Source organism: Macaca nemestrina, chromosome 6 (assembly GCF_043159975.1).
Source record: "Macaca nemestrina isolate mMacNem1 chromosome 6, mMacNem.hap1, whole genome shotgun sequence".
NCBI lineage: Eukaryota > Metazoa > Chordata > Mammalia > Primates > Cercopithecidae > Macaca > Macaca nemestrina.
Window position 1 is genome coordinate 36,848,017 of NC_092130.1, and position 27,133 is coordinate 36,875,149.

At 37.7% G+C, this 27,133-nt stretch overlaps 1 protein-coding gene and 1 pseudogene across 1 annotated transcript in view; both read left to right on the plus strand.

Annotated features, from left to right (window-relative positions):
• The window catches only part of LOC105466957 (nuclear receptor subfamily 3 group C member 1), a 454,549-nt gene that overhangs the window by 166,864 nt on the left and 260,552 nt on the right, over window positions 1–27,133 (plus strand). The gene's annotated exons all lie outside the window — the stretch shown is intronic.
• LOC139363986 (U7 small nuclear RNA) lies at window positions 25,779–25,847 on the plus strand (annotated as a pseudogene).

The window sequence follows — 27,133 nt, forward strand, 5'->3', positions numbered from 1 at the left end:
ATTTGGTTCATTCCAGAGTGCTGCCTTTCACCAAGAGCTTAGAGTTGCTTATCAGCTAGATACATTTCCCTGGTCTGAGTTGGGAGGTAAGATGGGGCACTTTGCCTGGAGAAGTTCTGAAGAGATTTTTCAGAAACCTCATGGTGAGTGACTGACTTCTGTTATTTCTTCAAGTCTATAAATAAACCCAAGTAAACAGCAGGTAATGAGGTTCTGGGACTTAGAGAAGAGTTCTAGCATTTGCTGATCAGGAGCTTCTTCTTAAGCACGTGGAGAAGTAGGAGCCAGACTCAGGAATGGAGCCTTCTGCTCCCCGCAGAAAGGTAAGCATGGTGTTTGAGCAGCAGGAGGAGACCTAACAACAAAGGAGACCAGGAGCTCCACTGTCAGTTACAGACCCGCCAAACAATTCAGTTCCTTTCCTCCCCCTGCAATCCAGAGTAATTCTGTGGGTTTCTATTCTTCCCACCAAGAAGGCCTCAAGTGCCAAATGCAAGTCTTACAAATATTCCTAGAAAAATCACCAAGACCCACAGATCCTCCTCAACCAGAAATATTCCACTGGGCTCTTCTGCATTTATACTCCATTGATCCATTCTCATCATTTATCCACTCGTCCATGTTTTATCAATGCATTTATTGGTTCACACTCTCATTCACTGAACAAATGTTTCTTGTGTACCGACTATTTATTCGGGGAAATCAGCTGTGAAGTAGAGACGTTCTTCTCTTTCCTAAGTCACATAGTTAAGTGTTCCTTATTCAACTTTTACATATAATTATACATCTAGATAGCATTTACTGAGCACCTACTGGGCACTGTTCTAACCATTTTATATGTATTACCCATCCTCACAATACTCCAGGAATATTTCTATTTTATAGGTGAAGAAACTGAGGCAGAGAAGCTAAAAGTAATTTCCCTTAGGCTCCATAGCTAATAAGTGACACAGCTGGGATTTAAGCCAGGCAGTCTTATTCCACAGTCCATGCTCTTAAACCACTTAATATGTCTATATAGAGAAATAGGGGGAAAATCCTGGAAGGCTATAATCAAATGTCAACCAAAGTTATGTTGTTATTTGGAGGTAGGGAGAGGGTAGAATGAGTAGTGATCTTTATTCTTTATTCTTGCTATATATTCTATTTTATGATCAGAAAAAGTTGATGAAGTTATAAAAGCAGTTAAAGAGCAGGTTTGTAGGAGTGAGGCAATTGAAGAGTAAATGATGGGAGATGAGCTTGCCTTCAGTTCAAGGTTTCACGGATAAGGACATCGTTCCCTGGAGAAGTACCACCTGAAAAAGAGATGCATCTTTGCTCCACGATTTGTTCAGTTCCTCTTCCCAGCCTGTAAGCCTTTTTAGTGACATTGCCTGGTATTTACGAATAGGAAGATTCTAAAACAGGTAGGATTTTTAGTGACCATGCCGGCCGCCTGAGAACAACGTGTGCTCAGGGAACAAACATGTTGCATAATCACCAGCCCAGAGAAGGTTAACTGCATAAAAATACCTGCTTCAGAGCAAGGCTTGGTGTCAGTTCAGTCACTGTGACAGGTTACCAGTGACCCACGCTGCAGATGCCTTCTTGCCCCAACCATCACCCTGCTGTGAAGTAAACAATTATGTTATTTTTATTTCAGTGACATTCTCATTCCTATGTCAGTAAGTTTGTTTATTTACAGCAATAATGATGAGCACTGATTCATTTTCTCAAAGGGAAAAACATCTAATTAAACATTTATTTTGTGGCAGGTATTATGCCCTTTGGTTCACTTAATCACCAAAGCAAATGTATGATATAAAATATGACCATCCACATTTCATATAGGAGAAAACTAAAGCTTGGAGAGGTCACATAACTCGTCAAATAACAGTTTTCTGAGAGATGTTATGATAATCAAAAGAAAACCAACCTTTTTAAAAATTATCTATTTGAGTACAAATAGAAAAAAAAATGGTAAAAAACAGAATGCAACACATGCATTGCAGATGTTGAAAACGAAAGTGTTAAGGAGGGCACCCATTCTTTTGAGAGTTCATTTGCTTTTCATAAAGTAGGCCTAATAGCTTAATACCTTCTTTGTTTTCTTAATAATATTTTAAAACCAAGATACTACCTTCAGTGGCTCAACATGATTAGGTTATGTTTGGAGGTTGCGTATTATTCTAAGTGCAATAGGAAGCCATAGAAAGGATTTCAGCAGAGACTGACCTGGTCTGATTTGTATCTGAAGTTCATACTGGGTGCTGAGGGAATAATGGATTGAATGTCTGTCTTCCCAATTAGACAGCAGGCATTGTTCTTATTTGCTACTTATTTGCTTATACCTGTCTGTGCCCATTCGAATGTCAGCTCCATGGGAGTAGGGACCTTGTCTATTTTTTTCACTATTGTATCAATAGTCGCTGAAACAGTGTTTGGCCCAGAGTAGGCCCCCAATAAGTATTTGTTGAATGAATGAGTGAATGAATTAATAAAACAACAAATGAATGAAGTAATCACATAAATGAACATGTAAAGGGTGGTGCTTTGAAAAAAGCATAGAGTGCCTTGGAAACACATAAGAGGGGACTTTGGGGACTGGGAGGGGTGATAAAAGTTGTAGCTTGGTGGTAGGGGTAAAGAGAGGTGGATTTGAGATCTATTTATGACATAAAATTAATAGGACTTGCTGATGTACTAGTTTTGAAGGCTGGGGGACTGCATTCGATACAAAGATAAGTTTCATTTCCTCAGCCCTCCAGACTAAACATCTGATTCAATTCAGTTCCATTTGAGATGAGTGAGTGTTTTCCAAGTTGTTTATTAGTTATCTGTACAGAAAAAGCTGTGGAATAGCAACCATGATTTTCCAAATAGTGAGATTCTCTCACTGAAAATAGGAAGATAAAAGGAGTTATTTTTATAGTATCTATGGGAATCAGTTGGTAGCAATCTCTCTATGATGCTTTCTTCAACACTCCCTCCCTTCAGCTCCTGATATTTCTATAAGGTTTCCATGGATAGGTTTCCATGACACCACAACAGTCAGTTTGGTCCATTCAGTCAAAAACATAACTGGTCAGGAAAAAAAAAAGCCTTTTCCTGCACCTGAATGAATGCACCCTTTCTCCACCCACCAACACACCTACACACACCCACTGACTCCACCCCATCCCACACACACACACATTCACCATTGCTTCTAACACAGAGCTAGGCACACAGATATTTACAGCTATCTGTGACTTCCCTACTTGGGTTAAGATAACTTTCATATGGTAGAGAGTTTTGTGGACCATCTGATTAGTATTTGTAAAGAACTATTTCGAAGTTAAGTGTTCTTCCAGTCTGAACTCTGAAAGTGACTCTCTTGAGATTACTTGCTAAAGGCAGACACTGTTGTTTTATAACTTACAAAAAAAAATTCCTTTTATCATCCTCAAAGACCGATTGATATTTCATTATCCTCATTTCAAAAGCTATAGAAGAGGAGATTATTTTCATATTTCATACATGCTTATGAAACATATGTTTTCCTTTTCCCTTGAACCCCCTTGCTTAGGATTTGTTGGCTAGCCAGCCCTCCTGAGCTTGACCTGTGATGGGTTTTATTTGAGATTTCCATTTATTTGACATGAATGTTTTGGCTAAACTCACAGAGGGCTCATTCACGAGTTGTGGAAAGTCTTCACTCTCTACATCCAAAGCATGCCCTCTGTGGCACAGTGGGCTACTGAATCCCTTCCATGGTGACTGCTAGATGCATGTCTCTGTCAACATTTTCAAGTCATAAAGCTATGATGACTAAATAAACAGCATGTGCACTCCATCATCTTAGGCTTCCTATGCAGAGCACACTGGCTTTGCTTGGGTGGGTGCATCTGTAGATAGTAGGCAATTCTTATGAAAACAATTGAGAGGGTGTGGTATCTTCTCAGGCCAAATGCTTCTGCAAAGTGATAGACACATAAGACACACTGTAATCATCAAAATTCTTTGAGAGTCAAATAACAGGGTAAGCAGGCTCTCATACACCAAAGGTACTGTTCTAGGGGTTCCAGAAATGCCCACATTAATTACCATTGTTATAACTCTATGTGCAAAGCGTCCAGCTTCTATTGATTGTTCCCATTTGTCTCCAACTTGTGAGGTTCTAGTAGCTGTATAAACACAATGAAAGCCTAAACCAGGCACTGAAGTAGTACAGCGTTATGGAACCAGCTGGGAATATTGTACCTTCCTGATGTCTGCAAGGTGGTCATGTACATTTAATTGTCTCAGTTTCATAAAGGGCTCAGTGAAGGGACAAAGTGTACAATGATGCAAATAAATGTGTTTCATTTTATTAAATCTCTTTGGGAGTTTTTCTGGCATGGTTGTATGCAGGACCCTGAATAAGAATATGGGACAATTTTATTATACTCCTGTTTAAAATATAACACAGTCCCCCAATGTCTTTTGGACATGTGTTTCCTTTTTGTTCATTTTGTGTATAATGTGTATTAGAGATGAGAGAAGGGAGTATATTTGATCATGTTTCTTCAAAGTTGTATTTCTTGCATGTATTTCTTGCCCTGGCTTCCAATGTCCTGCATGTATTGGGTCCTGTTCTTTCTAGTTTCATTCTTACTCTGCAGTTCAGCTACCTGTTATTTTTTTTCAATCCTTGACACATTCATCTTCCCTCCCACCATGGAGCCTTCGTACATATAGTTCTGAGTGTTGGACAACTCACACCACACACACACACACACTCACAAACCACACACACTCATCAAGCACAAACCCTCTCCTACCCAGCACTACCAGTCATCCTTCAGATCTCAATGTAAGCACCACATGTGCAGGGAAGCCTACCCTGACCCTCCCACATTAGATCAGGTATCTTGTCTTACATATTCTCATAGAATTTATTCCTTTCCTTTAGAGCACTTGACTCAATGAGTAATTATTAATATATAATCATTTGGGTAGTTTTTAATTAATGGCATTATTTACCCTAGATTTTTTATACCCTGTAAGAACAGAAACTGCATCTATTTTTGCTCACCATCATCTCCTCAGCCTGGCACATAGAATCTGGCACATAACTGGCTTGCAATTAAAATTGGGTGAGAAAATGGATGGATGCATGCATGCATGAATTAATAAATAAACATGAGTGTATGTGTATATGCATGTCTGTGTGTCTTTCAGGAAATGGGAATGTTACTAATGTAACTAGCAGAGGATATTTTTCAGTTCTCTTTAATTCAGGCTATTCTATTAAACAGGAAGTAGAAATGACAGTATTCTTCGCATGAATCAACTTCTTTGCTAATTCTGCTTAAGGAATCAGCATTCATTCAGTCACATAAACGCCATGAATGATTCATGTGCCTTTCGTTACCATTCAAGGAAAAAATCTATTTATATGACTTACAAATATCATATAAATACTGTGTCCTGTTAACTATGCGTCTGTGTTCCTTTCAACTTAATCACAGAGACAGCAATTACTCCTCTCTAACACCATTAACAATCTCTTAATGTGCCAGAGATAAATTACTCAATAAACAAATGTTTAAATACATTAGCAGTGACCAATTGGGTATTATGTTACACACCCTGGATGTTCAGCAGCAGTCACCTCCTTCATTTTCGCCTTCCTGCTCCACCTCTCCACTCTGGAGTAGCCTGTGGAATTTGGGACTGCTCCAAATAGATAGGATGAAGAGTACAAATACGTATGCTGAAGCTTAAAGAGAAATGCTGTGGGAAGGCCTCATCACCCACTACTGACTGGAACAATACAGCTGGGAATGCATTTTTGATCGTGTACCAGATAATTAAAATAGTTGCAGAATGGAGAAAGGTTGATAAAAGGCACGTGGGGAATCAGAAAGCTTAAAATAGTCAAGATTGCATACCAAGGCCAGATTTGAGTTCTAGCTCTCAGTGGTTCCTGCCCATTCATTGCTGGCTTAGGGAGAAATGGTCAAAGCATAATTCTGCAAGTACAGTTATATTTATAATACAGAAACCAAGGCCTTTTAGAATTACCTTATACTTTGGATTCCAAGTATGTGTTCTAGTCTTGGCTACAGGGTCCAACAATCCATGGAATCACAGAAAATATATCTTGTAGTTCACGAACAGTACCCTCTTACAGGACATATTGTCTAAGCACTGCAGTGTTGAGTTCTAGGACAATAGGCATCAAATGTTCATAATATAGTCCTGTATCATAGCCTCCTTTTTTAAAAAAAATCTGTCAAGCTGAAAATAACTAATTTTTTAGAGCCTGGATTTGCCATCATATAAATTATTCTGCTAAATTTGCTATTTGAGGTATTTTTCTAAATAAAAGTAATACTTCCTTTTTGAAGTATGTATTTATATCTGCGTATAGATATAGAGACATATATATAAATATGTAGATAATGACAGCAACATTAAATAGTATAGATATTTATAAATTAAAAAAATTAAGGCCAGGCGCAATGGCTCACACCTGTAATCCCAGCACTTTGGGAGTTCGAGATGGGTGGATCACGAGGTCAGGAGTTCGAGACTAGCCTGACCAACATGGTGACACCCCGTCTCCACTAAAAATACAAAAAATTAGCCAGGTGTGGTGGTGCATGCCTGTAGTCCCAGCTACTCAGGAGACTGAGGCAGCAGAATCTCTTGAACCCGGGCGGTGGAGGTTACAGTGAGCCAAGATCACGCCACCGCACCCCAGCCTGGGTGACAGAGAGAGACTCTGTCTCAAAAAATAAAAATAAAAAATCCTCATTTTCCTCCTTTTCCTGCTGCATGTTATTTTCCATTCCACAGAGATATCCAGTGTTAATAGTTTGGTATATTTTTATTTTTATGTAAATAGGATCCTACCATAATTTCCATTCTGGAAACTACTATATTTTTCTTTAAGATGTATTTTAAATGTACAATAGGAGGAGGCTTGGTAAAAGGTACATAGGATTACTGTATTTTTTTGACATCTAGTGAGTCTACAAATATTTTAAAATAAAAGGTGTTTTAAAAGCAATAAACTTTTCACTTCAAAAATATCATTGTTCTCTTTGAAGCAATTGTGAATGGGAGTTCCTTCATGATTTGGTTCTCTGTTTGTGTAAGAATGGTTGTGATTTTTGCACATTGATTTTGTCTCCTGAGACTTTGCTGAAGTTGCTTATCAGCTTGAGGAGATTTTGGGCTGAGATGATGGGGTTTTCTAAATATACAATCATGTCATCTGCAAACAGGGACAATTTGACTTCCTCTTTTCCTAATTGAATACCCTTTATTTCTTTCTCTTGCCTGATTGCCCTGGCCATAACTTCCAACACTATGTTGAATAGGAGTGGTGAGAGAGGGCATCCCTGTCTTGTCCCAGTTTTCAAGGGGAATGCTTCCAGTTTTTGCATATTCAGTATGATATTGGCTGTGGGTTTGTCATAAATAGCTCTTATTATTTTGAGATACGTTGCATCAATACCAAATTTATTGAAAGTTTTTAGCATGAAGGGCTGTTGAATTTTAGGGATGTGAAGGACCTCTTCAAGGATAACTACAAACCACTGCTCAATGAAATATAAGAGGACACAAACAAATGGAAGAACATTCCATGCTCATGGATAGGAAGAATCAATATTTTGAAAATGGCCATACTGCCCAAGGTAATTTATAGATTCAATGCCATTCCCATTAAGCACCCATGACTTTCTTCACAGAATTGGAAAAAATTACTTTAAAGTTCATATGGAACCAAACTTTAAAGTTCATATGGAACCAAAAAAAAAGCCCGCATTGCCAAGACAATCCTAAGCTAAAAGAACAAAGCTGGACGCATCACCCTACCTGACTTCAAACTATACTACAAGGCTACAGTAACCAAAACAGCATGGTACTGGTACCAAAACAGAGATATAGACCAATGGAACAGAACAGAGCCCTCAGAAATAATACCACACATCTGCAACCATCTGATCTTTGACAAACCTGACAAAAACAAGAAATGGGAAAATGATTCCCTATTTAATAAATGGTGCTGGGAAAACTGGATAGCCATAAGTAGAAAGCTGAAACTGGATCCCTTCCTTACACCTTATACAAAAATTAATTCAAGATGCATTAGAGACATCACACTTATTCCAAAATTGACCACATAGTTGGAAGTAAAGCACTCCTCAGCAAATGTGAAAGAACAGAAATTATAACAAACTGTCTCTCAGACCACAGTGCAATCAAACTAGAACTCAGGATTAAGAAACTCACTCAAAACCAGTCAACTACTTGGAAACTGAACAACCTGCTCCTGAATGACGACTGGGTGCATAACGAAATGAAGGCAGAAATAAAGATGTTCTTTGAAACCAATGAGAATGAAGACACAACATACCAGAACCTCTGGGACACATTTAAAGCAGTGCACAGAGGAAAATTTATAGCACTAAATGCCTACAAGAGAAAGCAGGAAAGATCTAAAATTGATACCCTAACATCACAATTAAAAGAACTAGAGAAGCAAGAGCAAACACATTCGAAAGCTAGCAGAAGGCAAGAAATAACTAAGATCACAGCAGAACTGAAGGAGATAGAGACACAAAAAACCCTTCAAAAAAATCAATGAATCCAGGAGCTGGTTTTTGAAAAGATCAACAAAATTGATAGACTGCTAGCATAATAAAGAAGAAAAGGGAGAAGAATCAAATAGACGCAATAAAAAATGATAAAGGGGATATCACCACCAACCCCACAGAAATATAAACTACCAGCAGAGAATACTATAAACACCTCTGCACAAATAAACTAGAAAATCTAGAAGAAATGGATACATTCCTGGACACACACACCCTCCCAAGACTAAACCAGGAAGAAGTTGAATCTCTGAATAGAACAAAAACAGGCTCTGAAACTGAGGCAATAATTAATCGCCTACCAACCAAAAAAAGTTTAGGACCAGACGGATTCACAGTCAAATCCTACTAGAGGTACAAAGAGGAGCTGGTACCATTCCCTCTGAAACTATTCCAATCAATAGAAAAAGAGGGAATCCTCCCTAACTCATTTTATGAGGCCAGCATCATCCTGTTACCAAAGCCTGGCAGAGACACAACAAAACAAGAGAATTTTAGACCAATATCCCTGATGAATACTGATGCAAAAAAAATCGTCAATAAAATACTGGCAAACCCAATCCAGCAGCACATCAAAAAGCTTATCCAACATGATCAAGCTGGCTTCATCCCTGGGATGCAAGGCTGGTTCACCATACGCAAATCAATAAATGTAATCCAGCATACAAACAGAACCAAAGACAAAAACCACATGATTATCTCAATAGATGCAGAGAAGGCCTTTGAAAAATTCAACAGCCTTCATGCTAAAAACTCTCAATAAAGTAGGTATTGATGGGACATATCTCAAAATAGTAAGAGCTATGCATGACAAACCCACAGTCAATATCATACTGAATGGGCAATAACTGGAAGCATTCCCTTTGAAAACCGGCACAAAATAGGGATGCCCTCTCTCATCACTCCTATTCAACATAGTGTTGGAAGTTCTGGCCAGGGCAATCAGGCAAGAGAAAGAAATAAAGAGTATTCAATTAGGAAAAGAGGAAGTCAAATTGTCCCTGTTTGCAGATGACATGATCGTGTATCTAGAAAACCCCATCGTCGGCCGGGCGCAGTGGCTCAAGCCTGTAATCCCAGCACTTTGGGAGGCCGAGACGGGCGGATCACGAGGTCAGGAGATCGAGACCATCCTGGCTAACATGGTGAAACCCCGTCTCTACTAAAAAATACAAAAAACTAGCCGGGCGAGGTGGCAGGTGCCTGTAGTCCCAGCTACTCGGGAGGCTGAGACAGGAGAATGGCATGAACCCAGGAGGCAGAGCTTGCAGTGAGCTGAGATCTGGCCACTGCACTCCAGCCTGGGTGACAGAGCGAGACTCTGTCTCAACAAAAAAAAAAAGAAAACCCCATCGTCTCAGCCCAAAGTCTCCTTAAGCTGATAGGCAACTTCAGCAAAGTCTCAGGATACAAAATCAATGTGCAAAAAATCACAAGCATTCTTATACACCAGTAACAGACAGAGAGCCAAATCATGAGTGAACTCCCATTCACAATTGCTTCAAAGAGAATAAAATACCTAGGAATCCAACTTACAAGGGATGTCAAGGACCTCTTCAAGGAGAACTACAAACCACTGCTCAATGAAATACAAGAGGACACAAACAAATGGAAGAACATTCCATGCCCATGGATAGGAAGAATCAATATTGTGAAAATAGCCCTACTGTCCAAGGTATTTATAGATTCAACGCCATCCCCATCAAGCTACCAATGCCTTTTTTCACAGAATTGGAAAAAAACTACTTTAAAGTTCATATGGAACCAAAAAAGAGCCCGCATTGCCAAGACAATCCTAAGCCAAAAGAACAAAGCTAGAGGCATCACACTACCTGACTGCAAATTATATTACAAGGCCACAGTAACCATAACAGCGTGGTACTGGTACCAAAACAGAGATATAGATCAATGGAACAGAACAGAGCCCTCAGCATAATACCACACATCTATAACCATCTGATCTTTGACAAATCTGACAAAAACAAGAAATGGGGAAAGAATTCCCTATTTAACAAACGGTGCTGGGAAAACTGGCTAGCCATATGTAGAAAGCTGAAACTGGATCCCTTCCTTATACCTTAGACAAAAATTAATTCAACATAGATTAGAGACTTACATGTTAGACCTAAAACCATAAAAACCCTAGAAGAAAACCTAGGCAATACGGTTCAGGACATAGGCATGGGCAAGGACTTCATGTCTAAAACACCAAAAGCAATGGCAACAAAAGCCAAAATTGACAAATGGGATCCAATTAAGCTAAAGAGCTTCTGCACAGCAAAAGAAACTACCATCAGAGTGAACAGGCAACCTACAGAATGGGAGAAAATTTTTGCAATCTACTCATCTGACAAAGGGCTAATATCCAGAAACTACAAAGAACTGAAACAAATTTACAAGAAAAAAAACAAACAACCCCATCAAAAAGTGAGCAAAGGATATGAACAGACACTTCTCAAAAGAAGACATTTATGCAGCCAACAGACACATGAAAAAATGCTCATCATCACTAGCCATCAGAGAAATGCAAATCAAAACCACAATGAGATACCATCTCACACCAGTTAGAATAGCGATCATTAAAAAGTCAGGAACACAACAGGTGCTGGAGAGGATGTGGAGAAATAGGAACACTTTTACACTGCTGGTGGGATTGTAAACTAGTTCAACCATTGTGGAAGACAGTGCGGCGATTCCTCAAGGATCTAGAACTAGAAATACCATTTGACCCAGCCATCCCATTACTGGGTATATACCCAAAGGATTATAAATCATGCTGCTATAAAGACACATGCACACTTATGTTTATTATGGCACTATTCACAATAGCAAAGACTTGGAACCAACCCAAATGTCTATCAATGACAGACTGGATTAAGAAAATGTGGCACGTATACACCATGGAATACTATGCAGTCATAAAAAGGATGAGTTCATGTCCTTTGTAGGGACATGGTTGCAGCTGGAAACCATCATTCTCAGCAAACTATCACAAGAACAGAAAACCAAACACCACGTGTTCTCACTCATAGGTGAGAATTGAACAATGAGAATACTTGGACACAGGAAGGGGAACATCACACACTTAGGCCTGTTGTGGGGTGGAAGGAGGGGGGAGGGACAGCATTAGGAGATACACCTAATGTAAATGATGAGTTAATGGGTGCAGCACACCAACATGGCACATGTATACATATGTAACAAACCTGCACATTGTGCACATGTATCCTAGAACATAAAGTATAATAAAAAAAATCATTGTTTATTCTACAATGATATACTGAACATTACACTACCTCATTCTGTTGAATGGGTACTAACATTCCATTGTTAAGTTATATGATAATTATTTTAGCAAGTCTCGTTTTGATGGACAGTTAGATTGTTTTTCAGCTTTTCAATATTGCAATCATGATGCAATGGACAACCTTGCACTTTACCTCCAGTTGTGATGCAATTTGACAGGCCAATCTCCTAACCTATTGCAATAAATTTATGTTTGAGGCACATATCTAGACTTTACAGTCTCAAGTAGTTGTGCAGGAAAGTTTTAGTACTAGAATATTTGCATTTGTGTAAGAAACATTTAGTCAGAGTAGACATAAGCAAATGACTGAAAAGTTTGTGTCTACTCCTCCAAAGTTCCTCAGCTTTTCAGGCAAGCCCTCTCCTGTGGGATGCATGTGTTCACCAGATCCTTGCCATGTGCTCAGAAAAGAGTCTGTAGGAGGCCTGTATGACTGAGTGACCTTCGGCCTTGACACAATCAAACAAACAAAACCATCTGCAAATTCAAGAAAGAGGAGAAAAGGAGCTTCCCCAAGTTGATTGAAAACATAAGGAAAGAAGTAATGAAATTTTAAAAACAATTGCTTAAAACTGTGCAGTAGCCTGGCCTTCTAAATTTGGCACCTCTCCCTATTGACAGCCAATGACAGGCTTCAACAGAATTCAATGTTTCATCCCTGGGACGAGGCCATACTTGTTTTGAATGTTAATATTTGTCATCATAGCACTTATCCATTTTGATATTTATTAATGTAACAAATTTAGGAGCCCTTACTTTGTGCAGGGCATTATGATATAAGTATTGGGATACAAAGATAAGCAAGGCACTCTCTGCACCCCACAAAAAACACCAAGACTGTCTAGATTAGCAGTCTTGGGTTCTTTTACAGCCATGGACCCCTTTGAGAATCTGATGAAACCTGAGGAGCTAGAAAAATATGCATGTACATATATACCCAAAACTTTACAAATGATCTCAGCTAGAATCCTAAACTTGGAAGCCAACTATTAATCCATGAACTCCTTGGTCTATTGGAAGTGCAAGATGGGAAACTGGAAAATTTAGAGATCATCCAGATGAAACACCAGCTGTAAGAATGCAGCCATACCCTACAGCACTTCTCATTTCGTAAACTACTTTCTCATATCAACCTCCTCCTGCAGTAAACCTACTCCATTTTTGTCAGATGAGGCAATATTCTCAGAGAGATGGTATGACTAGCCAAAGGCCACTCAGCTAGAAGTTGGCAGGCCTCTGACCAGAATTCAAATCTATGACATGTGCTCTGCTTTGCCAAATCGAGTAGGTGACTAATATGAAATGCCACGAGCAAGGTTAAAAAAAAAATCTTAGTGTCCATGATATGGAGATAAAAATCTCTGCCCAGTCATCAGTATTAGCTTTGTATATGGGCATTTTAGGTTTTAGAAGTCTCTCTTTCACCTCCCATACACATGTGTTTACACACTTAGCTCTCCCAGTTTAATTATGTGTTCCTTGAAGACAGGGACTATAGCTAGCTGATTCCCATTTCCTCTGTGCCTAGCAGAATGCCTGGCACATAGTCAGCCCTCATTGTTTATTGAGTCATTATACAAAGAAAGAGATTAGAGAGATTCATTTATGCTAAATGTATTTCTCAGTTTATATTCCACCTTTGAAAACTATCTTTAGGACACAAGAAGCGTCATCAGTTCATTGACATATTACTCATTGTTTCACCTGCATTTTTGGTTCTCCCTCCTCCCCAGCTTTTATTAACTATTTGTGATATTTCATAAATAAAACCAAGCTGGGTTGAGTCTAGTTTAAACACTTAATACAAAGCAGTCTTTCTCTTCACATAATAAAAATAGTTTCCATGTTATATACCAAAATAGAAGAAAGCTTAAACAATAGTTTATTGAAATTAGTTGCAATGTTTAGGGTTTTTTGTTTTCTTGTTTGTTTATTTGGTGGGTTGGTTTAATTGAAAGCTTATTGAAAAAAAAAAGTAGGAAAAAAAACAAACGAACTGTATCTTACCACCCAACCCAAGCCAGATGATAACTTTAGAAAGTAATGTGATTGCTAAAGCCATAAATGAATGTTTTAATGCCTCTTGGGTCTTGGAAACTGTACCCACCTTTGCCAGGAAGGAGTGAGAGAATAAGTCTGTATTTCATTTGACTGCACTAAACTCCTTGAGGGCAGGATCTATTTCTGATCCATCTTTCCATTTAAGAAAAGTGTCTGGACATAGTAGGTGCTCAGTAAATTGTTATTAAATTAAATTGGATTTTTACAAAATTTACACATATCTGTAACATATGTTTATACATGTATACATAGTATATAAACATCCTTTGTAGGCAGACACCTTTAAAGGACAAGTTATGCCCGTAGTCTTACCATACACAAAATGTAAAAAGCCCATAGTGCTCATTTGTGTGTGACCACAGCTAGAGTCAGTTGTGTTACAGAATTCCATCTAGTAAGTGCCTACTGTGATTAAAGTCTCCCTGTATAGTAAGAATTTTGTATAATACTGTCTCAAACGTTTTCCTAAATAAATAGATAACACAGTCTACTGCTGTATATAGCGTATATATACTTTTAACTTCAATGCAGTACTAGAGACAGCACACCCAGCCTCAGCCTATAAGTTCCCTATACCACACAGCCTTCTCAGCCAAGAAATGCCCCACTGAGTCCCACTGAGCTGCATGTGCTTCTACATTGTGGGTTGTTACCTCACATGAATGGCTTCCTCCTGCCATTCATTTTAGCCTTTGTGGACAATTCTGACCCACAATGGCTGACAAAGACGACAGATGGTAGAACTGGACTTACCACAAAGAAGCAACAGGATGATACTAAAATACCAGTTTTAGTTAAAACACAATGCTAAAATACCATATTTATGAAGGCTCAGTGTGTTTTCAAGGAAATGGTGGAGAAATTGAGGACTAAGATCAGCAGATAATTGGGGATTTAGGGAATTGATGCAATAATATCAAGACGATAGAAAACATCACTAGAACCTCGGAGAATGACCTACAGTTGGCCATGAACAGGCAACTATGGCCCAAGCTGAATCAGGACTCAGAGGAATTAAAGGAAGTGAGAGAGCAATTGTTAAAGCACAGACCCAAAAACGTATTTTAACAACTCTTTATTGAGCCAGTTCAGTTAAAACTTAGAGGCACCTAGTTATTTCAGGAACAACCAAGTCACCCAGAAGAAGCTCCCCTTCTACTTTCTTATCTAAATTACCTGAACACTTGGGGCCATTGTAACACTTAACACATAATAATTCCACCTTCTCTAAAATCACTTCCCCTCATCTGGGAAGTGAATCCTGAGGGCTCTCAGGAAGGGGACCAGGCCAACTCCACATCTTCCCTCCTTGTGCTCTCTGCACCCACTGGGCTGGACTAAAATGTGGTCACTGTCCACCAGCACCTAATTTAGCACACTGGCACTTAATAAATACTTAGCACCATCAACTGTACTTGCAGGAAACATCTTGGAAATGAGTTGCCTCATTTTTAAGCAGCTGCTTGGGAATTGCGCATTTTGCAAAAAAACTGAATTGACTTGTTAATAAAAATAAATGATTCCATGTGTTACAGGATATTCTTTCAGCATTAGTTTCAAAGCCACATGCCCCAGAAAATAGCTCCCTTAATAAAAGGGAATAACTCATTTTTGCATTAAAATGATGATGATCCATTCAACAAATATTTGAGCTCTTATTGTATGTTCAGCAATAGGAATGCAGCAGTGAACAAGGCAGACAAGCTTTAATGGTGTGATTATATACATAAATAAACAAAGAGGCATATAGTATGTTACGCACTATGAAGAAAAAGAGAAGAGAGAATGATAAGGGATGCAATTTTACAAAGAATAAAAGATATCTCAGAAAAGGTGACACTCAAGTAAGAGACCAAAATGGAATGGCAGTGTAAGGCGTATGAATATTTAGAGACAGTTCCAGGTAGACAGCAGAGAAACACAGAGTGCCAGAGGCATCAGCAGGCGTGTGTGGCCATAGTCAGGGAACAGCAAGGAAGCCAGAATATTTAAATCAGTGAGATGGAGAGTAAGAGAAGATGAGGTTGAAGAGGTAGTAGAAGTCAGATTTTGCCAGACTTTGCAGGCCATGAGGAGGACTTTGGATGTCATGCTAAGTGTGATGGAAAGTTACTGGAGGCTTTTGAGTAAGGCATGATCCGATGAAACTTTGGGTTAAACAATCCCAAACAACATTAAAACCATCTGAGTAAAGGCTTCTGTTTTGAGTCAGAAGTAGACTAGCTATTTAGAGAACCCCTTTCTGATATAGCATGCCTAAAAGTGTTGCATGTACATGCAACTGTGTGCACACACACAAATATGCACACACACAAATACACACACACACACACACACATACGTATGTTGAGCTGACACAAATGTAGGGAATTCTCTGGAGGCTAAAAATATAATTCCAGAGAGGCTAGGAAGCACCAGAATAGTATTTGCAATAGCATCATTTGCCAATTTCTGATGACTTTGAATCTAAATTTTAAAAGCCCTTTCTTCCGAGAGATAGGAGGTAAATCCTGAAGTCTAAGCAGAGTAGGACACCAGATCAGAGACTATTCATGAAGTCATAGAACTCAGAGTTCACACCTCATTGTTCAAAAAAAAAAAAAAAAACCTTCCTACAGAGGGAGCTTATAGAAATAAATGCCTGTTTGTATTAAGGGTTTAGGTGGTGTATTAAAAAAGGAGAGAGAGAGTCTTTCTAAGAATTCCTAAGGTTTATAGTACTGCAAACACAGTTTGGGGGTGATAATTTATAAAATCTTTGTGGCAAGAAAAAGAAGGAGGAAGAGGAGGGGTAAGGGAGGGTAAGGAAATTTAAAATAATATGGGGTCAGGAATTCCCCCAGAAACCTGCTTCTGCCAACACAAATCCTCTTGGAAAAAAAATCATTTCAAACACAAGCCTCAAAAACATCTCACAGACGTTTCTGCAAAAAAAAAAAAAAAAAAAAAGAATTCACCATCAAAAATAAACACTTGAGGAAGTAAACCACCATGAGCGAGAGATGGTCAAAACTACAAACTATAGAATCAGACCAATAAGTCTACTTACATTCAAAATATCAGTTACAAAACATAAACAGGGTTAAAGAAATATTGAAAGAAAGAGGGCACTAAAATTATAACAAAGATATTAGAAACTTAAACTTTATTAGGTAGACATAAAAAAACCAAACACTTTCTAGAAATGAGAACATAAAAATCAAAATTAGAAATTCAAGAAGAGATTGAAAAGCAGATTATACACAACTAAAGAGACAACTGGTAAAGTGGAAGAGAGAACACAAGAAAATATCCAGAAAGAAGCATAAAGAAAAAATTATATTAAAAGAAAGGGTAAGAGACAAAGGAAACTAATTTAATCTAATATACATTTTATTAGAGTTACAGAAGAAGCTCATAGAGAAAATGAGAGGGCAAAAATATTTGAAGAGTAAAAGGGCTTAGAATTTTCTAAAATTGATAAAACAATTCAAATTTAGAAATTCCAAACATGAGTCAAGAGGAGGGGAAATGAGGAAGAGGAGAAAGAACAAATGGAAAAAAAAAATACATCTTCAGACATAACATATAGTGTTACTGCATAACTGAAAGCAAAGGAAAAATGCCTAATTCATGAAATTTAAAAAGTCAAGATAGAATTAAAATCCCTGACAACAATAACTGCTAAAGCAGCAGCTAAAGGAAAGTGTGATCCTTACATTAGAAAACTAAAAAATGCTGTAAGTTATATAGCTAACTAACTACTTTGGTTGCTAGGTAAATAAAGGAAAGTATAGTAGTAGAAGAAAATAAGTAGTAAAGATAAGAGTATTTTTCCAGGCCAAGTGCGGTGGCTCATGCCTGTAGTCCCAGCACTTTGGGAGGCCGAGGTGGGCAGATCATGAGGCCAGGAGTTTGAGACAAGCCTTACCAACATGGTGAAACCCCGTATCTACTAAAAATACAAAAATTAGCCCAGCGTGGTGGCATGCGCCTGTAGTCCCAGCTACTCAGGAGGCTGAGGCAGGAGAATCACTTGAACCCAGGAGGTCGAGGTTGCAGTGAGCAGAGATTGCGCCACTGCACTTCAGCCTGAGCGACAGAGGGAGTCTCCATCTCAAAAAAAAAAAAAAATGTATTTTTTCAAAAGATATTACAAATGGCCAATAGGTATATGAAAAGTACTCAACATCACTAATCATCAGGGAAATGCAAATCAAAACTGAAATGAGGTATCACCTCATACCTGTTAGGATGACTATTATCAAAAAGACGAGAGCTAACAAATGTTGGCAAGGAGGTGGAGAAACGGGAACCTTTGTACACTGTTGGGGAGAATGTAAATTGGTACAGCCATTAGGAAAAATAATACAGAAGTTTCTCAGAAAAGTAAAACTAAAACTACTGAATGATCTAGCAATCTCACTTCTGAGCATATATCTGAAGGAAACAAAATCAGTATCTCAGAACGATATCTACACTCACTGCAACATTATTCACAATAGCCAAGATATAGAAACAACCTAAGTGTCCATCAATGGATGAATGGATAAAGAAAATGTGACATATATACATACAATGAAATATTATTCAGTCATGAAAAAGGAAGAAAGCCCTGCCATTTGTAACATGGAAGAATCTGAAGGGCATTATGCTAAGTGAAATACACCAGGCAAAGAAAGACAAATAATGTATGCTGTCACTCACATGTGGAATTTTTTTTAAGTTAAACTCATAGAAGCAGAGTAAAATGGTGGTTACCAGGAGTTTCTGGGGTGGGGAAAATGGGGAGATATTGGTCAAAGGGTACAAACTTTCAATTATAGGATAAATAAGCTCTGAGGATCAATTTACAGCATGGGTACTGTAGATGATATTATTATATTGTATAATTCAAATTTGCTAAGAGAGTAGATCTTAAGAGTTCTCATAACACCAAAAAGGTAACTATGTGAAGTGGTGAATGTGTTAACTTGATTGTGGTAATCATTTCACAATATATATGTATATCAAATCGTCACATTATATACATAAAATATATGCAATTTTATTTGTCAATTTTATAGATAAAAAATACAAAGTAAAATTGGAAATATTTAATGTATACAATGTGAGGATTTGATATATCTCAATCTTTATGCCCCAATAAAGCTGAAAAAATGTATGACTATAAGTCAGTTAAATAAACATTAATTAGAAATGATTAATAAAACCAAAAGTTTGTTTTTTGAAAGGACTAATAAAATTTATAATATGATAAATAATTGGCAAGATTGATCAAGGTAAAAATTTTAAAAGGCACAAATAAATAATTCTGGACATACAAAAGAAATATAATTAGCATATGTATGCTGCAGACATTAAAAATAAGAGGGGCTAGGCAAGGTGGCTCACACCTATAATCCCAGCACTTTGGGAGGCCGAGATGGGTGGATCACCTGAGGTCAGGAGTTCAAGACCAGCCTGCCCAACATGATAAAAACTGTCTCTACTAATAATACAAAAATTAGCTAGGCATGGGAGTGGGCGCCTGTAATCCCAACTACTCAGGAGGCTGAGGCAGGAGAATCACTTGAACCCCGGAGGCTGCAGTGAGCTGAAATGGCGCCACTGCACGCCAGCCTTTGCAACAAGAGCAAGACTCAGTATCCAAATAAATAAATAAATAAATAAATAAATAAATAAAATAAAAAGATAAGAGGGTCTTACAAAGGATTTGTATCCAGAATATACTGTGGGACTTCAAAAACTTCATGGAAAAGGCATATTATAAAAAAAAGTATGCATGGATTTCAAAATTTTTCTGCACCAGAATAAACTCATACTAACTTGTTGTAACGTGTCTGAACAGGATCTAGTTTTAGACACTAAGAAGGATAAGACATTAATTTGAAAATAACCCCTATCAAAGAAACATGAATTCAGCTAAATTTGAAGCAAGAACAAACAACAAATGTATGGTGGCTCGGGAGGCTTAAGTGGGAGAATCGATTGAGCCAGGGGTTCGAGTCCAGCCTGGGCAATATAGTAACCCTATCTCCAAAAATAGTAACAAGGCTAATTCAGGTGAAGCATGGATGGAATAATGGTGAACTCATTAATGCTTTACAAACGTTTATGGGGACAATGTCAAAGAAATCAGCAGTTTATGAATGGATAACACAATTTAAGAAGGGACAAAACAATTTTGAAGATGAAGCCTGCAGCAGCAAACCATCCATATCAATTTGACAGGAAAAAACTAATCTTGTTCATGCCCTAATTGAAGAGGACCAACAATTAACAGCATGGTTCAGCTTACACATTCTGACTGAAAAATTAAAGTTGAACAAACTTTTCACTCACTGGGTGTCAAAACCATTGCACCCAGATGAGCTGCAGACAAGAGCAGAGCTTTCAATACAAATGTATACAAGTGGGATCAAGATCCTGAAGCATTTACTTAGCACAATCCTGTAAACAAAGCATAATCAAAGCAATGGCTACCAAGAGGTGAAAATGATCCAGTCAAAGCAAAAGTGAGCTTGTCAATGGCAAAGGTCATGGTAACAGTTTTTGTGGATGCTCAAGGCATTGTACTGTTGATTTTCTGGAGGGACAAAGAATGATAATGTTATGAGAGTGTTTTGAGAAAGTTAACCAAAGTTTTAGCAGAAAAATGTCCAGGAAAACTTTACCAGAGAGCCCTCCTCCACCACAGCAATGCTCCTGCTCATTCCTGTTCTCATACAAGGGCAATTTTGTGATAGTTTTGGTGAGAAATCATTATGTATCCACCTTATAGTCCTTTGGCTCCTTCTGACTTCTTTTTGTTTCCTAGTTTTAAAAAATCTGTAAAGAACTCTCATTTTTCTTCAGTTAGCAATGTAAAAAGACTGCGTTTATGGGGCCAGGCACATTGGCTCATGCCTGTATTCCCAGCACTTTGAGAGGCTAAGGTGGGAAGATTATTTGAGCCCAGGAGTTCAAGACCAGCCTGGGAAACATAGTGAGATCCTGTCTCTTAAAAAAGAAAAAAAAAAAAAAAACTGCATTGATGTGGCTAAATTCCCAGGACCCTCAGTTCTTTAAGATGAGCTAAATGGCTAGTTTTATTGCTTACAAAAGTGTCTTGACCTTGATAGAGCTTATATTAAGAAATAATTTCCTGAGTAGCTGGGATTACAGGTGCCCACCACCAAGCCCAGCTAATTTTTCTATTTTTAGTAGAGAGGGGGTTTCACCATGTTGGTCAGGCTGGTATCGAACCCCTGACCTCGTGATCCACCCACCTCGGCCTCCCAAAGTGCTGGGATCTCAAAAAAAAAAGAAAGAAATGAATTTTATTTTCATCTTTTAATTCCATTTTCCATGAACTTTTTGAAGACCTTTCATAAAAAGAACTCACAATTCAAAATTAGAAAGCAATCCAGTAAAAATGTAAATGGGCATATGCGTAAATAATGGACAAATGATTTGAACATAACCTTCACGAAAGAAGATATGCAAAGAAGTACAGGAGACAGTATTCAATATCATTGGTCATTAAAACCACAATGAGATACGCCTACACATATACTAAAATGGCTAAGACTCTTTAAAATTGTTAAAATCTGATGATAACAAGTGTTGACAAAGTGATATGGAACAACTGGAACTCTCATATATCACTGATAGGAACACAAAATGGTGCAGCCACTTTGGAGCAAAATTTGGTAGTTTCTCAAAAAGTTAAAGACATGCTTTCTGTGCAATACACAAATTTCACTCCTTGGTATCTACTCAAGAGAAATGAAAGCATATGTTCACACAAATATTTGTATACAATGGTCATAGCAGTCATTGTATGTAATCACCAAAAGGTGGAAACAATCTAAATGTCTATCAACTGAAAAATGAATAAACAAAATGTGGTATATCCATACAATGGAATACTACTCCACAATAAAGAAAAACAAACTACTGATATTCGCAATAACATGGATGAAAACATTCTAATGGAAATAATTAGGTATAAAAGACTAAATATCATGATCTCAATTATATTAAGTTATGGAAAAGGTAAAATTGTAGGAACAGAAACAGATATTTAGTTGTCCAAAAGCAGGAATTGAGCATAACAGGGCATGAGAACTTTGTTGAGGTGAGAAAGGTATTCTAACGCATATTGTAGTGTTGTTTGCATAACCAAATACATTTAACAAAGCTCACTGAACTTTACACTTAAAGTGGGTACATTTTATTGCACTTAAATTACACAGTAAATCTTTAAAAAATAAAACAAGAGAATGTTATAAACAGCATTATGTCAACAAACTTGAAAATGTAGATAAAATTGCTATGAAAATTGCCACAACCAATCTTAGAAAAATAGAAAATTTTAATTTATCCTATCACTACTAAAGAAAGTAAATCAGTGGTTTAAAATCTTCCCTATAGATTACTTAGGATCCAGTTTTATAGGTGAGTTCCACCAAGTAGTCAATGAACAGATCATTTCAACCTTAAACTTACTCAAAAAATAGAAGAAAATGGTTGGGGATAACACTCTCCAGTTCATTTTACAGCCTTATAAAACTTGATAGAGAAAATTAACGAGAAAAATAGCACTTTGAGAGGCTGAGGAGGGCAGATCACCTGAGGTCAGGAGTTCAAGACCAGACTGGCCAACATGATGAAACCCCGGCTCTACTAAAAATACAAAAATTACCTGGGGGTGGTGGCACATGCCTGTAGTCCCAGCTACTCAGGAGACTGAGGCAGAAGAATCACTGGAACCCAGGAGACAGAGGTAGCAGTGAGCCGAGATCGTGCCACTGCACTCCAGCCTGGGTAACAGGGCAAGACTCTATCTCAAAAAAGAAAAAAAGAAAAATAGAAGAAAAAATTATTTTCTAGTCTCATTCATGAAAACAGATGCAAAAACCCTAAATGATATATTAGCAAACTAGATTAAGCAATGTACAAAAACATGACTCATAATTTGGGGTTTGGGCTTTTTCCCAAAATGCAAGTTTAATTCAAATTTACAAAATCTGTTAATGTAGTTGATATGGTTTGGCTCTGTGTCCCACCCAAATCTCACCTTGAATTGTAACTCCCATAATCCCCATGTGTCAAGGGCGGGACCAGGTGGAGGTAATTGAATCATAGGGGCAGGTTCCCCCATCCTGTTGTCGTGATAATGAGTGAGTCTCACCAGATCTGATGGTTTTATAAGTGTCTGGCATTTCCCTGGCTTGCATTCATTCTCTCTCCTGCTGCCTTGTGAAGAGGTGCCTTCTGCCGTGATTGTAAGTTTCCTGAGGCCTCCCCAGCCACGCGGAACTGTGAATCAATTAAACCTTCTTTCTTTATAAATTACCCAGTCTTGGGTATTTCTTCATAGTAGCATGAGAATGGACTAATATATAGTTCACCACATCATCCAGTGAATAGTAGAAAAAATATATATGACCATTGCAACATATTCGAAAAAGGAATCAATAAAATTCAACAACCATTCCTGACAAAATTTATTAGCTACTAGGAGTAAGAAATAAGCCTCTTACCTGGATAAATGGTATCTATAGAAAACCTGGAACCATCATCATATTTAGTGAAGAAATATTGCAAGCATTCCTATTAAAATCAGGATTAAGACCATGAAGCCCTCTATCACCACTTCTATTGAATAACACATTGAAAATCTTAGCCAGAATAGCAAGAAGATGGAAAAATTAAATATATAAGCATTAAAAAAGAGAAAATAAAACTCTAGCATTAGCAATTGCTAAATTATCTACATAGCACAAAAACATTTTCAGACAAATTCTTAAAATTCAGATAATAAAGTAATTTTTAGATATATTAATATATAAAAGTCCATTGCAAATTTAGTTATTCATCCATAAGCAGTGGGAAAATTTTTATTTAAAAAAAAAAAATACCACTATGATAGCAACCAAAGGTATAAGGTAATGAGGAAAACAACCTACAAAAGACTTGTAAACCTTTAGGTAGAAAAGTGGAAAAACTATTTAAAGGATACTTATTAAGAGCTAGCAGTGTGTCAGGCATTGTGCTAGGTAGTAGAAATACAAAGGCTGGTAAGACAGCGTGTTCCTTCTTTCCAAGGCTACCAGGCTGGCAGGAGACACTGGTGCCCAAGCAGATGATTGTCATACAGTGGGACAAATGCAGTGGAGGTGTGTTTGGATACAGTAACAGGGATGAGTCACATTTGGGAGTGTCAGTAAAAGGGCATACAAAGTTGGAAATATTTGTATTGACTCTTGAGGATGAGTAGGAGTTTTCCAGGAAAGCAAAAAGGGAGAGGGAGTAAGCAATGCTCACCAAACAGAGGCAGCAGAATGAGGATAAGAAAAGGTGTGAAACACTCCAAGAACCCTATTCTCACAGCCATACGCACTCAACAAGGATATGCTGAAAATGCCATCAGTTGCCCCACCTCTGAACTCTTGGACTGTCCCATCCTGTGGCCTCCCATCATCTCTGTTAAACTATTTCCTGTCCTTGAAGGTCTAATTCAAATTGCCTTTCCTATTCCTCTACCCCAAAACACTGTGATCTATCTCCCCACTCTTTTCTGAGGATACTTTTCACCTCTAATTTTAATGGAATGCCAGCTACATTCTTCTGTTTACCAGACAGCATTTCAAATATTTCTATTACTTTTGCAAAACAGCAAGCTAATAATTGAGTGGGCACTCAGCAAATATGTTTTAAATGGATTATCATTTAAACAGTTCATTTTAAGGGCTTCTATAGAGCTGTTCCTTGGAGCAGATTGTGATCTGAAGGAAATCTGCATTGTTTTTGGTTTTGTTTCATTACATGACGTCACAGTAAACGACCTTTGTCTAACCCACTGGGAGACCAAAAGACAATACCTGTAAAACTTGGCCTCTGGATAAACTCCATCCTGTGTACTTCAAAACAGCATGGATACTCTCCGCTCTCCCACCTCACTGTGCTCTCTAAACAAAATTCCCAGTGTAGAAATAAAAGCAAGTTATTCTGCTGGTTAAAATACTAGTTTGCACATCTGCATGTGTGCAACAAAGCAAGCTCATCTGGACATGCACAAAAATCAGTTTTGATATTTACTGTGGCTGTACTCTCTATATATCATTAAAAATTAATAATTTTGTACAATTCAGAATAAACAATGATGTTTTACTCCAGGTTCAGAGAAAGTATGAAGTAGGAGGAAGAGCACCGAGCTTGGAATTTCCAAAAAGATACTACTGTGGAACTTGACGAAATCTCCTAAACCTTTTCCTCATCTTCAAGGAGGTGATAATGTCACTTACCCAATATAGCTCATTTGGCTAACTGGGCAATCAAATATGCCAGTGGCTATTTGAGTTTAAGAAGTGTAAAGCTCTGTTCCCGTGCCATGTGCTGTCGTTATTACTGAGACTAACTAGCAGAAACTGACACAACATTTCCCTTCTCATGAGCTTGAATCCTTTGACGCTGTTATCTACTTAAGAATTAGCTCTGTGAGGCATGCCCAGAAAGTTCATTGAGAAAATCACTGGTTTTAGACAGCTAAGACTAATCCACGAGTGAAATTTATCATCTTCCTTCAGCATCTTTCAACAACATCCAAAAGTCTATCTTTTAAAAGATAACCACTGCCTTATATAAATATAATTGTATTTGTATTGGTTACATTATCTGGTGGCACTGTTTTCAGTGTAACAAATCATCAAAATGCATCCTCTACATATTTCCAGGGTCCAATTAAGTTGAAAGATTATCCAATTAAGTGGAAAGATTATCCAGTAGCTCTTGTTTTCCTCACTACTTAATAGTTATCAAGAATTCCTTCTCAGCGTTACTGCTCTTTTTTAATTTGTCTAGCAGATTTTCTGCATTTTACAAAAAGAAGAAGTAACCCACCCCCAACACACACACACACACACACACACACACACGCAAAAGAACCCCTCTTCAATCAACACATGTCTGACATAGGTGGAGTCTTTCTTTCAGGGCCTGTTAAATGTTTAGCTTTTGGAGATAGAATCATCCCCCATTATTCTATTATATTCCTCCATCATTCATTTAGACAGTGAAATACTATGCTGCCTTTTAAAATGAGATTGAGGATGTATGTTTACTAAGGTGGAGATTCATTCTATGGTTAAAATTTAAATTTTTTGAACAGCATGCTATGAAGCAGTACTGTGGTGTGATCTCATTCTCGTAACAAGAAATGTGAGCTTGTGGTGTCACGTTGCTAAAAGTCTGGATGAAAGCAAACCTGGGTAATGATTAAGTGCAAAGATATTAGTGTCAGATTGACATGGATTCAAATCCATTCTGTTCCTGGCTAGATGACCTTGGACAGATTGTTTAATCTTTCTCAGTTTCACTTTCTTCTTTAAAGAAAATAATAATGGAATTGGCTTCCTGAGGTTGCTGGGAGGATTCAATGGATAAAGTATCTTAAGCATTTAGCATAGTTCCTGCCCCATAGTGAGTGATCTGTAAACCATAGCCATTATTATTATGACCTATGAGATGATACAAAATGTCAATAGTTATTACCTCTGGGTATGGGCTTAAGAATGACTTTTTTCTGTGCTTCTTTGGGCTCCATTTCCACCTTCGTCAACCACTCTAATGTGTTAACATGTGCTTTTTTGTATATGTATATTGCAAAATAATTATTATTTTATACAATGTTTTGTAATTATGTGAAACTATCATACATCTCATTCATCTTACTTTTTTCATTAAGCACTATGTTTTGAAGATCCACAATTCACAATATGTTGCTGTGTGTACCTCTAATTCATTCTTTCTAAATGTTGCTTAGTACTCCAGAATGTGTGTCCTCAACATTTTCTCCATCTGCTTTCTCAGTTATCAGACTCACAGGTTGCTTCCAAGTCTCTAATGCTACAAGTAACATGTAATTAATATCCTCATGCACATCCCCTGAAGGATCCATACAATATTTTCTTTGAAGTACATACCTAGAGGTATAATTGCTGGGTTATAGAGTGTGCATTTTCTTAGTTGACTAAGTAGTGACAGATGCTTTCCAAAAAGGCTGCAGTAATGATGCAGTGACTCCATCAGCAACGATAAAATTCCTATATGTCTGTATGTGGGAATATTTCTGCCAACACTTGGTCTTATCCATCTTTCTAACTTCCGCCAGTCTAATAAGTAAAAC